The sequence below is a fragment of the Sinohyriopsis cumingii genome, chromosome 1 (genome assembly GCF_028554795.1).
Source record: "Sinohyriopsis cumingii isolate HCF-2022 chromosome 1, ASM2855479v2, whole genome shotgun sequence".
NCBI classification, from domain to species: domain Eukaryota; kingdom Metazoa; phylum Mollusca; class Bivalvia; order Unionida; family Unionidae; genus Sinohyriopsis; species Sinohyriopsis cumingii.
The window spans coordinates 121,442,998-121,458,578 of NC_142961.1; the positions used below are offsets into that span (position 1 = coordinate 121,442,998).

General features: G+C 34.1%; 1 protein-coding gene across 1 annotated transcript in view; it reads right to left on the minus strand.

The window, feature by feature from the left end:
• Nucleotides 1–15,581, minus strand: part of LOC149807757 (muscle, skeletal receptor tyrosine protein kinase-like) — a 164,975-nt gene that overhangs the window by 62,757 nt on the left and 86,637 nt on the right. The gene's annotated exons all lie outside the window — the stretch shown is intronic.

Here is a 15,581-nt window from a genome sequence, read left to right on the forward strand (position 1 = left end):
TGTGCATGAATCGTATGAGTTTTATCAATCCGTATTAAGAATTGTGTGGTCAGTGTTAATAATGTATTAATAATGTATTAATAATGTGTTAATAATGTATTAATAATGTATTAATAATGTATTAATAATGTATCAATAATGTATTAATAATGTGTTAATAATGTATTAATAATGTATTAATAATGTGTTAATAATGTATTAATGATGTATTAATAATGTATTAATAATGTATTAATAATGTATCAATAATGTATTAATAATGTGTTAATAATGTATTAATAATGTGTTAATAATGTGTTAATAATGTATTAATAATGTATTAATAATGTATTAATAATGTATTAATAATGTGTTAATAATGTATTAATAATGTATTAATAATGTGCTAATAATGTGTTAATAATGTATCAATAATGTATTATTGATGTATTAATAATGTATCACATGCAAGAAAATTTTGATAACATTGTTTGGTTTCTTTTTTGGTCGTTGAATGTGCATTGTAATTGTCCTGAAATTTAAGTACTGTTCCTAAGAAAATCAATCTGAACAATCAAGGCACTTCCTCATTGTTGGTGAATGTTAAACTACATTAGAGCCATACTTCCTGGTACCTGAACAAAACAAAACTGTTTTCCAAAAACCAATGAGTAGATGTCCACAAAAAAAGCACTTTCTTAAAACCTTTTAAGCAAAAAAAACTAAACTTGAAGCTCAAAATCTTACTGAAACAATGATACTTGGAGTACACCTCTGTTAGTTGACATAAACAATTTTTTTTAATGAAAGTTTAATTTCAGAGTTCATATGTATCCCAATATTGTTTCAGACCTACTGCATTTAGTATAAAAATTTCATCCTTAGAGAAAAATGAGTTCAATAAAGTTAATATCAAATTAAAAGTTTCCTTACTCTAAGTACTAACACCCTGTAACTTGAGCAGTGTAGCGGTTTTGAAGGCACAGGAAAACCAGTCTGCCTTGAGGAGCATGTATTCACAGTCTAATTGCTATATATTGTTGCCACTTAAAAAAGTTGGATAAATTGTTCCTATTTGAGGTATTATAATAGATGCAACCAAGTCAGATACAAGACCAGACTGTACCTTACATATGAAAACACCAGTGTCTGAACCTGTGATTATTGCAGTGCAAAATGATTGCCTTCACTATTACACTGTCCAGCTCAAAACCTGACCTGCAGTATTGTATGTTCCTACTCATGTTCTGTCTGACCTGGTCTTACCTTTAGAGTCTATAATGATCCCTTTATGCCCTTAACACATAACAGGGGGCTAGCCTTTCTTGCTCATTGCCTGAAGGACGGGACCATTTTTGTCAATAAAGGGGTGGGCTTTCCATATCACTAATGGCAGATGAAAGACTGGGTTAGCAATAAAACATTTTTTATGGCTACTTGGCCACTTGACCAGCCCTAAAGTTGTGGAATTAACAAGCTTAAGGGTCATTATTCAATTATCCTGCACATAGGTCTGATACAGTACATATGTTGACTGATATGCAGCCTACATGCTTGAAATGGAGAGCCCAGAAGGGATAATCCACCTGTTAAGAGAGGTCAAATGCTGCTGATGGACACATCATTACAAATGGTCAAGAACTTATATATATATATATATATATATATATATATATATATATATATATATATATATATATATACACATACACACACACACACACACACACTAAAAATAACACGGCTTGTAAAGTTTGGGTATAACGCAATTTGATATATCATTATTATACTGTTGGTATATCATTGTTATACTGTTGGTATATCAAATTGTGATCCACACATGTGGAATATATATAAACATTGGAACTGCATGCTGTTACTTTTAGGTCTATAGATTAATGATACATTTCCACTCATTAATCATTAGTGAGTATGAAAAGAATGATAAAAGGTATAAATTATCCACATTTTCTTAATGAATTTAACATGATATACAATTTGATCGCAATCCTTTCTGCTTTCCATTTAAAGCACAAATATGTATAATATCATTTGATATAAATAAAATATATGTGAAGTATGTATGCTGTATCAGTGATATGCTACTTGCATAAATTTTCATCAAAAGGAAACTCCACAAGGCCCATTTCATTGGAATGAAAAATTTATACATCTCAAGGTGGGTGTATTGGTTTTTAAGTGCTTTAACTGCAAGTCTTTATAAAAAAGACTTATCGTGATCAATGATTACTGCAATAAATTTCAATGTGTGTGTGTGTGTGTGTGAGTGTATATATATATATATAAATATAAAACTTCTGGTAAGCAAGCATATACAATCAAATGTGCAGTAAGCCTATGGTCTTTCTGCCAATCAGACAAGGACCCCCCACCCCATGTGATCATGCCCTATGACGTCACAGTGATATTCGCTATAGTGACGGTCAATGTGGTTATGTAGGTGCATTTACTCACTAAATTAAATATTAATTGCTGTTCTCAACTTTAATACTAATATAGTTTAACCAAATCTATCAATCCTGTTTACTGAATGCTCTACACCAGAAGTGTCATGATGAAAATCACGGACAAAAATGATGGATTGTTATGGAATTTTACAATGGTGGACAGGTGTTATTCTTTCTTGGGAAAAGAGACTATCAGGTATAATCGTTACAATATAAGGTAGTACAATTGTTCCTTTTCAACATGCATAGCTTTCATTATGACATCACATCACATGACATTTAACTGAGTTTGCAATGGATCACACCATCAGGTTGACCTCATCCCAAAATCTCCATGTACTGTAACAATAGCTTTTGCCATATATGGTTTTGGGGAGCATATAATTAATGACAATCCAAAACAATAAGGATATACAGTAAATAATCACCATTTAAAGGTATGTACAATCAACTTCTGAACAATGACATCTGTTATTGAATTTGTTGGCAATGAACACACCTGTATTAATTTCATTATAACTTTCAATATTATTTAAAAACATGTACTCAAAATAAGATTAAGATCAGGTGGATCTTTACCAGGTCAGCAAAACACATGACCATGCAAGCTGTACACTTTAAATATTTTAGCAATATAAAACGGAACTGAGAGAATGGAATCTTTTTTTATGTACTGGTAGGTCATTTTGGCCACTCAGGCGGCTCACTAAACATGAGACAATAATTTGACCAAGTTTATAAGGAAACCAAAGAGACATTAAATTTAAGAGGGTTATTAAGAATTAAGAATGCAAGCTTGAATACATATAATTTAATGAACTATTGCCTGTTATCGCCTCTTATGGCTCTTACCATATATACTCACTTATAAGTCGGGTCCAACTACAAAATGCACAGGTGGGGCCCCGAGTGGCCGAGTGGTCTAAAGCGCTCACCGTTACGGATCATTGCCATCTCACCTCTGTCTGCGTCAGTTCGAGTCTCGGATTCGGCTAATGTGGTTATGTGAGAAAGCTTGCCAGTAGCTTCTCGTGGGTCGGTGGTTCTTTCCGGGTTTTTCCGGGTTCTTCCTCCACCATTAATACTGGCCGCCATGTATGGCCTATCTTGTGCTGAAAAATGGCGTTAAACCCCACAGCAACAACAACAACAACAACAACAAAATGCACAGACCCAGATCTGCCATCGCATAAGAACCACAACTTCAGCTAAATGAGGACCAGTCTAAAAAAAATTGTACTTTCAGAGAAGATCTAAAAAGTTTAGAAAGTACATCCATTTGCAGTGAGTTAAGAGGTCATCAAGAAAAAAGAATCCCTCAAAAGAACATGTGCTCTACTGCCAACATGAATTTAGTGTTGAAACTATCAGATATTCTTGGTTGCTAACAGGATTTTCAAACTGGCAGGTGTGGTGGTCATATTGTATGTAAAGACTAGAATCATCATTTTCATCTAAGACCAAGAAGACATTATTTTATGTCTTTTAGTGAAAACCCAATGCCAATATATCATCTGTTTAGCAGGAATACAAATAACAAGCTTGGAGGAAATATTGGTACCATTTTTATTTAGAACCAAGTACATATTATAAGAATTCTTCTGGTGAAAACACTGATATGACTATCTATCTATCAGTATCAATAATAAGTTTCAAGATGGTTACCATGGTGGCCATATTGGAGGTCATGATTTTTATTTAGGACCAAGGAGACATGACAAGGAGTCTTTTATTGAAAATCTTGTTGACACAATCATCTATTCAGGAGAAGTATCTATAATAAGATTTTCAAGATGGCCACTGTTATATTGGATATATAGAGGCAACATTTTGCATTTAGGACCATCCAGACCTTGGGATTACTGTGCATGCAATGTTTCATGACAGTCCTTCTAGAAGTTCAGGAGTAACAATAAAACTTGAGTTAATGCTTGGATTGATGATAGACAACAGACAACAGGCCATTCTTCTGACCCATGACCAATTAAGCTAAAAAGTATTCAAGTTGAGAAACAATTGCAGCCTTGTAGAATGTGATATTTGTTTTGTAGAAATTTCACATATCTGAATGAGCACCCCTATTGATGTGAACAGACTGTTTTGTCCAATGCAAATGGACACAACTCCTGCATCAACTTGCACACTTCAATATCGAAAGATTACCCTGTCTGGCTCTGATTAACTAAAACAATCATATTTCTTCACATCCAACTTCAGTGTAAATCATGATGAATACATTTCACATTATGTCATAGGTAACATGAACACTGTTGACTCAGATCTGTAGATCTAGGTCTACAGTGTTATCATCTGGGTTTGCATTAAGCAGTAACCTAACTAGTGCAATACACTATTTAATACAATATATATTAATTTATGAAATAAGTCAAATTACAAACTGCACAGACTCATATCCGTTGACACATTCTGCTACAGCATAACTGGATATTTGGTGTTTACAGTTTTGACTGGACTTATAAGTGAGTACATATGGTGTCAGTTAAGCATGAAAACAGATATACTCCATTCAGGTTTTTTTTCACACAAACTGGTGGTGGGGGGAGTCACCTAGTAGGCCTTTCATTAAGATCCTGCAATATAAGTGTTTTGGGGCCATTACAAGTTAAAGTCAAGAAAGGTCACCCCAGTCCACCTCCAGACCAAGTTGTAATTGGTCCCCCAAAATGGGTTATCCTATGACAACTGCTGTAATAATGTAGATTTTGACAGGGTGATTACGCCAAGCCCTCAATTTGTTTGTTGATGTTGTTGTTGTTGTTGTAGGGTTTAACGCCATTTTTCAGCACAAGATAGGGCTATACCTGGCGGCCAGTATAAATGGTGGAGGAAGAACCTGTTAAAAGCCTGGAAAGAACCACCGACCCACATGAAGCTACTGGCAAGCTTTCTCACATACCCACATTGGCTGAAACCAAGACTTTAACCCACACAGACAGGTGAGATGGCAATGATTCATAACAGTGAGAGCTTTAGACCACTCGGCCACTCTGGCCCCCCCCAATTTGTTTGCATGTATCACTTTTGGATTTTATATATATATATATATATATATATATATATATATATATATATATATATATATATATATATATATATATATATATATATATATATATATATATATATATATATATATGTGTGTGTGTGTGTGTGTATCCACTAGGGGTAAAAGACTGAGAGTCAAAAATCTCCATGGTGTCAGAATTTGGGGTCAGATTTAGCAAAAAACAAATTTTGCTATCGAAACTGGGGGTCCAATTAAAATTTTGGGGGTCCCTGAAGCACAAATGAGGGTAAAGGGAAACACTGTGTATATAAAACATACATACATGCTGCATTTATCTTCATATAAGATACACACAAAGAATGAACAGCATTAACAGAGAACTGCCCTTGCATAATAAGTCAAAGGTCTGTCAATTTAATTGTGTGTGTGTGTGTGTGTGTGTGTGTGATTTGGATTTTTAACATAGCTACGATGTCTGCAATGTAACAGTTTATAGTGATGTCTAGCACTGGGGCAACATGCTGCAGACATGTAGCATGATGTCCCACCTAGTCACATCATACTGATACCAGGCCGACCAGTCCTAACACTAACCTCTTAATGCTGAGCACCAAGCAAAGCAGCCATTAGTACCATTTTTGTAAGTCTTTGGTATGACTTGACCAAGGATCGAACACACAACCTCCCGTATCCGAGGTAGATGCTCTAACCACTAGGCCACCAGAGAGGTTGTCCATTTCATTCTACCTATTAATGCATGTGGAGAACCAATACCCTTATGATAGAATGGGTCTATTCTTTGATGTATAATTGTGGAATTTAGGTTAATTTCCAAAATATAATGTGCTGAAACTTCAACAAAATGCACATTAAATTTTCAAGCTCCCCATTATCTTTCTAAAATCTCTCCGATACTGAGAAAATTCACCTTTTTATGGAGCGAGGAATTTCCCCATATATTTTCACTTCTAAAATAAACCATGGGGAAGACTAATCTTTGTACATCTATAACTGTGTGCAGATGAATGCATACATGGATACATACATCTGTCAAAGCTGCTTGAGAGATCCCCTGAATTTAACATGCCTTGCATCTCCATACAGCCAATTTCAATGTCCTTTAAGCCATACTAATTTAAAGAAGTAAATCTCTAGGACCCTTTAATCAACCAACTGTCACAGACAGACATTTTTCTCAGCTTCAGAGTATGTCTGCACACTCTGGACATACTGGGCTACAAAACATGAAGGACCAATATTTCATGAAATGTCATGCTTGGTTTGGTTTTTGTGCTTGGAATCACAGCAAAACATGGTGGCTATTTAACGATGAGGTAATCATAAGTAAGTGTGTTGCCCAATGACACACTATGGTAGCTGACCCAGGCTGGTTTGAAACACCTTTTCAGTCATGGGTTGGGCATGCAAACCACTAAATCACCACAAAGTTCCTGGACCATCATGTAACAGTACTTTAAATAAGTACAACAATTATTGCAAATTCATGACTTTCTGGATACATTCAGTTTTAAATATAGTTTTTGACTTTTGTAACTTTGAAGAACTACCTGTACTTTAATAACAAGTCCTAATATTATGTACCATATATGTTTACTTATTAGTCAAGTCTAACTGCAAACAACATAGACTCTGATCTGCCATCACATAATGTGCCAACAGATCAGGGTCTATATTGTTTGTTTTATTAATTATTTCTTGGTATGTTCACTGTTTGCAGTGTCAGGTGATGGTAGATAGCTGGTATATATGGTAATTCATGTCTATGATGGAGGTCTTGATTCAGTTTATTTGAAAAATTGATCTCAAAAATAGTAATTATCTTAAACTTAAAATTACAAAATCATGCTCCATAAAAATCAATGCCAAACCACAAACTATGTATGCAAAAATAAACTAACACCTAGTTGTCCCAAAAAGTGGGAGTCAATTAAAACTGTCATATATGACCAATAAACTTTAATTTTGACTTTCATTAAGTTTTCTCTTTATTGTCAAAGAGTGAATTCACCATGGATTGCTTGGTAGACAAAAAAAACACAAGAAGATGGTGTCAGTCATATAGACGGATATCATCAACTTGGTGGACCCATATCATTCATTTGAACAGATGTGTATACAAATTGCACTTGGCAGTTTGGCCAACTAATGTAATTTTCTTGTCAGAGGATTATCAATATCTACACAATTAATATGTTTAGTCAAAAAGTAATCTCCCTACATCTCAGACTGGTAGACAAGTCAATTCTACACCTGCTTTAAGGGTATAACCCTTCTATTATTCTTGAACATTTTAATATCTATCTTTAGATAAATGTACCCTGTGTACTCAAAAGCCAAGTCAAACAGCAAAAAAACCATAGACCCTGATATAAATGCACTGTCAGATCAGGTTCTGTGTTGTTTGTTCTACTGATGAGTCAACACACACTTCACAGACCCTGATATGCAGGCACAGTATGTTAATAAAGAAAACTGGCCTACAGAAAGACTGATAAAATGTCATAATTCACTTCAATTTATTACATTAGTCACATTTAATTCACTTCTCTTTATTACATTAGTCACATTTAATTCACTTCTCTTATTACATTAGTCACATTTAATTCATTTCTCTTATTACATTAGTCACATTTAATTCATTTCTCTGTATTACATTAGTCACATTTAATTCACTTCTCTTATTACATTAGTCACATTTAATTCATTTCTCTGTATTACAATAGTCACATTTAAAGAAAGGAAGACATGGTATTCCTGGAGTCTGAGAGTCAGAATCAAAATCCAAGGATGATGGGATTGATCCCAGCCCATGTCTGTTGTCTCAGTGTGTCCTTGGAAAAGGCAGTGAGCTCCCATGTATTACTGTATATACTCATAGTCCAACTGCAAACTGCACAGACCAAGATAAGTAATTGCATAATGCACCAGCAGATCTGGGTCTGACCAATTTCTTTGGAATAATCAGTAGAACAAACAGCATAGACCCAGATCTGCAGGCACATTATACTATGGCAGATCATGATCTTTGTTTGCAGTTTGACTCAACTTATAAGCAAGTACATACTGTATATTCTGTAGCCAGATAAGGTGCTGAAAGAGCCTGCTAAAAAACCAACCAACCCACTTGATGCCTCTGAAACAGCAAAGTTACCTGTTAAACCAAATCTGATACTTTATTTAAACAGATTTTGTCTTCAACTCATAAACAAATAACATCTAAATACAATCAAGTCACAATAATATAACCTCCATATATCCAGCTAGTGAAATCTGTCTCAGCAGATATCTCCTTAAAAAGGACACCTCATCTTAAAGGACAATGTTTATGATCAGTTTTTCCCCCTCTTTTTTCTTACATTATAAACCTCCACTGAAGGACCAAAAGCAAAAGGCAAAAAACTGTTGGTACCTACAGGTGTCACTGACTAGTTGATTTTGAAGTTGTCCAAGATCTTGATGATATATGACCCTATTTCAAGTCTGATTCAAACTGATCAGAAATATGGCTTCCAGAGTGATAACAAGCTCAGCCCATCTGACCCATTTCACCTCAATAATATGTGTATCTCACTCACTCGCTCGCTCACTCACTCATTAAATTTGAACAAGGACTTCATTATTTAAGCATATATTCTACACTGTATTCAAAATCAAATCAGAAACCCCAGGCCTCCCCAGTTAAAACATCAGCCAATCAGATGCAAAAGCAACCTCAATGCTATATGTTATCTTCACTCAATATCAAGCTCCTAATGAACTATGCCCATATTTCAAGTTTGATCAAAACTGAAATATTACTTCCAGAGCTGTAACAAGTTCAGCAAATCACCTGCATGATCACTTCATTAAGACATGTTTTATCTGTTTCATCTTGTTCTTTATTGAACTTGATATAAGCAAATACTTCATGTGTGACCAAAATCATATTTAAAGTGGCAACAAGGTCAGCCAATCAAATGCAAGATCACCTCATTAGTATGCAAGGAGCTCAATAGTTATCCAATTGACCCAAGATTTTGAGATGTAAGCCCATGTTCCAAGTTGGATTGAAACCAGGTCAGATGTATGCCATCAGGAGTTGTAACAAAAAAGCAACTGTTGACTGACAGATGATGCATGACAAATGACACATGACATATGACACATGACAGATGGACAAAATGAGTCAAAGCTGTTCACTCAAAATCATAAGTACCACAATCATCCTATATAATCATCCTATATAATCATCCCATTTTTTGGGCCTGGAAAAATACTAACTTTTTCCTTATCTCAAAACATGGGAACAAAAACAAACAAAACCAGAAAGAATTTGTTTCTGCAAGCAAATATATATCTTCCCTCACCAACCATTACTATCAATGTCATTTTATGATACTGACACTTGAAAGAACAAGGTGAATAAAGAGAATTTTGTTACAATTGTAATGCTTTTAAAAATTCATAATTATTTTAAGTCCAGAGTTTAGTTTCATGTATGTATAGGGTTGTTGTTGTTGTTTTAGGGTTTAACACCATTTTTCAACATAAGAATTGCTATTCATTGTGATCAATGTAAATGGTGGAGGAAGAACCCAGAAAAACCCCAGAGAGAACATCCGACCCATGAAAAGCTACTGGTATGCTTTCTCACGTACCCACATTGGCCGAGCCTGAGACTCGAACCCACGCAGACAGAGGAGAGATGGCAGTGATCCGTAATGGTGAGCGCTTTAGACCATTTGGCCACTCGGGGCCCCATGTATAGGGTTTAATCATACATCAGTACAATCATGGTTATACAGTAACAGGTAAGTTTATGCATACCAAAATAAAAGAAAACAAAAGCAATGGCAGAAATGTGTAAAGCATTAAAATACAAACTTAAATTTCTTGTATATAAACCTAACTCCATAAAAAGCCCATGACTTCAGCATGGACATTATCAATGAACACATCCCAGGTCAAACAAATTCCTTCAATTAGTTGTCTCCTTCAACATGCATGATGCCACATATATACACAACCTTTCCAGCTGGATCATATTCCTAACAATGCAGACATCTCTGTAACTAAAAGCACTTGGAGTATCTGCTCACATCATCAAAATCTTGGAGGAGTTTGACAATGAGTGAGCTCCATGCATACTAATGAGGTGACATCAATGTGCTTTGAAAAATGGCAACTCAAAAGTGACTACATAAAGTAACTGGTAACTTTGTGAATTCAAATTCAGAATTTGATTTTCACGGGTTTGACAGCAACCACTATGGCTGTGATAGTCAAAGTCTTCGAAATTGCTGAAAATCTATTTTCATTGATGCAAGTACCCTATTCTCATTACATTTTGCAAGCAATACAATGAAGATTTTTTACACTGACAATTTTTTTCCTGCCTTATTTTATCTCTCAATATAATGAAATAAAACAGTTGGGTAGTGCTTCTAGTATTATTATTTATTGCTGTTTATTCCTGATTATTACTGTTTATTACTGATTATTACTGTTTATTGCTGATTATTACTGTTTATTATGCAAATTATGTCAGTATATAATATCCAATGTAAGTTTACATGAAAGGGACACCCAACAGTTTACTTACCATTGTAAGTAAACCTTCCAGCCAACATCTTACACTGCTTAATCAACGTGATTAGATTAGGAGCTATACAATGGACAATTAATCACCAAGCAAGCTGAACAAAAAATATCTAAAGGAAAAATTCATTGCATAAGTGTGCCAAAATTTTCAACATAAAAAAGTTACAGAATTGAAATAACCCCTCAACAGCACATTACAAACAGATTTTTTTTTGTAAAAATCAACATAATTTAGTGTGTCCAAACTTTTATGGTATCCCAACATATTTGATAAATATAGTAAAAGAAACAGGTTAGAACCTGGTCTAACAGAAGATTTGGGAATACCCTGTTTGCAATTCAGTGTACACCAGCATGAGCAAATACAGTAAATTGTTACTGGTGTGAAACCTGATAACTGCTTGTATTGTGTATTCAATTAATCCTGCCCTATCTATGGTAACTGCTTATTCTGTGTATTCAATTCATCCTGCCCCATATAACATTACACTACATCTGTAACTTGTTATCATTATAAAATCCCTAGGTCAAAGTTTCATGTACAGTCTTGTATTTATAATTTATTGTGACTTCTAAGCCAACTTTCACTTTGATAAACTATCACAGTGACAGAATGGTAGTCCATTAAAATCCAATAAAATCAGACTTATTTATTGCTGACCTGATTTCAAAAGCAAATTAATCATAAGCTCTAACGACTTTGTTCTTTTCTTTCACAAACATTATAAAAACTTAAAGACCTTAGATGAACATGATTTACATGACATACAAGCAACAATTACAATATGAGACCAATCACACTGCACATAACTTAAGACTGCACATAACTTAAGTAAGCAAGCAAAGCACGTTTATGAGACAGTACATAGAAGTTAATTAATGTCCAGGTATGTAAAAGAAAGCATGTAAATTAAGCCTTTAAAAAATAACACAAATGAAGTGTCTGGTTATATTAAAAGGAAACACATTTCCGAATTAGAAATATGCCAAGATATAAATTAGGCCCATATAAGAGAATGGGGAGCCAACAGTAAACCCATACATGAACAAAACAGATTGACAAAGCAAAAATAGATATCAGTTGTTATCATCACAGTGGGTGGAATAGGGGTTTATTTGCTTTCTGAAATGGCCTGCCATATATACTCACTTATATGTTCAGTCCAACTGCACACTGCACAGACCAAGATCTGCCAGCACATAATGTGCCAGCAGTTCTGGAACTGTCCAGTTTGTTGGGATCTGTCCAGTTTGTTGGGAGAATCAGCAGAACCAAGACCATGATCTGTCATCATATTGTGCAATGACAGATCAAGATCTATGTTGCATGCTGTTGGATTGGACTCATAAGTATGTAAAAACAGTTTTCACCTAAAGTACATGTGCATCGCTGGTGTAATCAGAAGTATGAGAAAAAATATCAGAACATGCTCTTTGCTCTTGTATTTTTTTATGCATTTTTTATTTTCAAGTTTAGTATTGTTTTTATCACTACAGAAGTATTAAAGTTAATTCTTTCACATCAACCTGTGCCATCTTTTGAGATATTATTTAATTCAAATCAGTCTGTCATGCGATTGTATTCATATCATGAAAACACTTTTCAAAACAATGACACATTTCATGTGTATATGTAGACAAATAAATATTTTGAAAATAATGTTTGATAATATTACATATCAAACTTTTGCAATAAACTGACAACTCTGCTGAAAGCTCAGTATTTTTATGATCATGTTCTATGTAAAGACAAGCCTTTGCAATAATTGTATGACCTGAAACAAAGTTCAGAAAACTTTCTATTCTAAATCACATCAATAAAGTCTTAAAATTTGATATATCTCTCAAAATTACACTCAAATAAGTTGATACAGAAAAATTAACTAATGGAGAATTCAGTAATATAGTATTGTTACACACACTGTCTCCGGACATGCTGTATACAGTTAGAAATTTTGTTGAAATGGCCGACTGTCATATATTATACACAGATTTAAATAGTTGTTATCCTAAGTTTTTGAGAAAATACAGATTTAAACTGATACAATCTTGAGATTATGAGGAAAATATATATTGTGCAATGCTGAAGATCTCTACCAAAATTAAAACCTATACTTGGATAGCTCTGACCACACCTTCATGCATATATAAAGTATATAATGAACTGTCTCTTTGTATGAAAAGCTCAATTAAATGCATTTTGAAATTCATCTGGTGTAAATATTGGTCTCTCTATTCATTCAATTCACTAAATATAATGCTTCCTGTCTTGTTCGCAATATCAAACAAGAGACTACTATGCTGAAAATTAACCAGGGTTTGAGTGTGCTGTGAATCTAGGAATCTGTACTATATGCCCTATGACTTTCAAACCATTTGCACCAAAAATAGAGAACCCTGGAGTGAAACTGTTTTTCCAAATGCCTGACAATACCATATGTGTGCAAACAGAAGAAGCACCAATCATTTGTATAAATTAAGCTGTTGGTGTATAGCGGAATTTTCTCATGAAATTACTTTGGAATTGTCTCTAAATGCTTAGCAAACCTGAATTCTTTTCTTGCCACTATAACACTGAATGAATTAATACTATGAAAATACACAACTACCCAGGTAAACAAATGAGTACTGTCTTTGCTCACATACAAGTCGAGTCAAACTGAAAACAACAAAGATCCTTATCTGGTCTAGTATAATGCACCTGCTGATCAGGGTTTATTTTGTTTGTTCTACTGATCAATCCTAACAAAATGCACAGACCCAGATCTGCCAGTACATAATGCAACAGCAGAACTGGGTCTGTGCAGTTTGCAGTTGAACTGGACTTATAAGCAAGTATATATGGTAAGTCAATGGTTGGCACACAAACAACCTCCTAAGCTTCCACCACCAGAACACAAAAAGCTGTATTTGTTGCCATGACTATCAACAAATTGTTGATAATGATGAAAGTGGCAGCTTTAACTGTGCCATTCCTGAATCTGTAAGCAAATGAACATATAAATATAGAGCTAAACCTTGGAAATTGTCAATTATTATCAATTCTCTCCCAATCTAATTAGAAAACACTATTGCTGGATGTCTTGCAATTCTAATTATAATTTGTTTTACTGGAAATGGAAGTGCATGTGTACTAATTTTGAAGTAATATAAAAAATCTTCAAGTACTGCTAAAAAATGTATTAGCATGTTCTGTGTTGATTAAGACACTCCCATGTTTTTGTCTTAAGTCTGAAAGTCATCCTCTAAGATTTCTATTTATATATGCTTTTGTAAAAAAAAAATTGACTTATGTCGATTACTACATGTTAAAAGCAGCACATTAAATAAATTAACCCATACATGCTTAGATAAAGAATATGTTGTTGTTGTTATTCTAGGGTTTAACGCCATTTTTCAGCACAAGATAGGCTATACATGGCGGCCAGTATAACTGGTGGAAGAAGAACGCTGGAAAACCCAGGGAAGAACCACCGACCCACGACAAGCTACTGGCAGGCTTTCCCACGTACTAAAAGAATATGTAAACACACCAGGTCTGGAAATTGAATCTGACAGGAAAAGCCCAAGAAAAGGACAATGAATTACCTACCCACTCTGCAGAGACCAATGGGTAGAATGAAATACATTTATGTAGCAAAGTTTGCATTTGATATAAATCAACAAGTGAAATTTATTTAAGCTATTTATAAGTAAAATTCAAACTGTACACAGACAAAGCACTTATTTAATTCAGAGTACACTTGACCAAAAACATCCCTTCTCTCGCAGCTCTGAGATTAGTTAAAAGTTTGCACTGAAAGGAATTTTACATAATTTTGTCAGGTTTCAGGAAAAACTGCCATTTGTGAAAAATCACATTTTCATCCTGTAGAAATTTGTTGGTGTTTTCTCAGCCCTAATTTCTCAAATCAATTTTAATAATTAAAGAAAATTACAAAAACCTGTAAACCTATATTTCCCACTTGTCAGGGAAGACAACTATTCTTTAATACAAATCAACCAGGTGTAAAATTAATGCAAAGAGTTAAGTAAAAATATATGTATAAAAACAGGGCATAATTATATTGTGATAATACATTACAAGCAAACAGATGCATATTTGTATTGTTTTGCTTCAAAACTTCTAGATTACAGACCATCTGTAACATAGCTTCCTCCAAACTGCTCCCTATTATGTGCTCTAAATCCTCTCCAATTAACTGAGAATTACAACTTTCTTTCACAAATTCTTGCCCTCATTTTTACCTTTATTTTCAAGTGATTTGCACCCTAAAACTATTATTACTAACTCTGCATCTTTTTTCTGACCAAAATTCAAAGATTTTTTTTTTAAATAGCAACTGAAAAAGAGGCTGACCCCAGGGTAACATAGCTAGGCTATGCCAGTACTAATGCAACCTAACCTCTTTCATACTACTGAACTTTGTCTATAAAATTGCCTAATAATTTTAATCTGAACAATGTATTTGTTAACGATTAATTAATTAATAATTAATGACTGC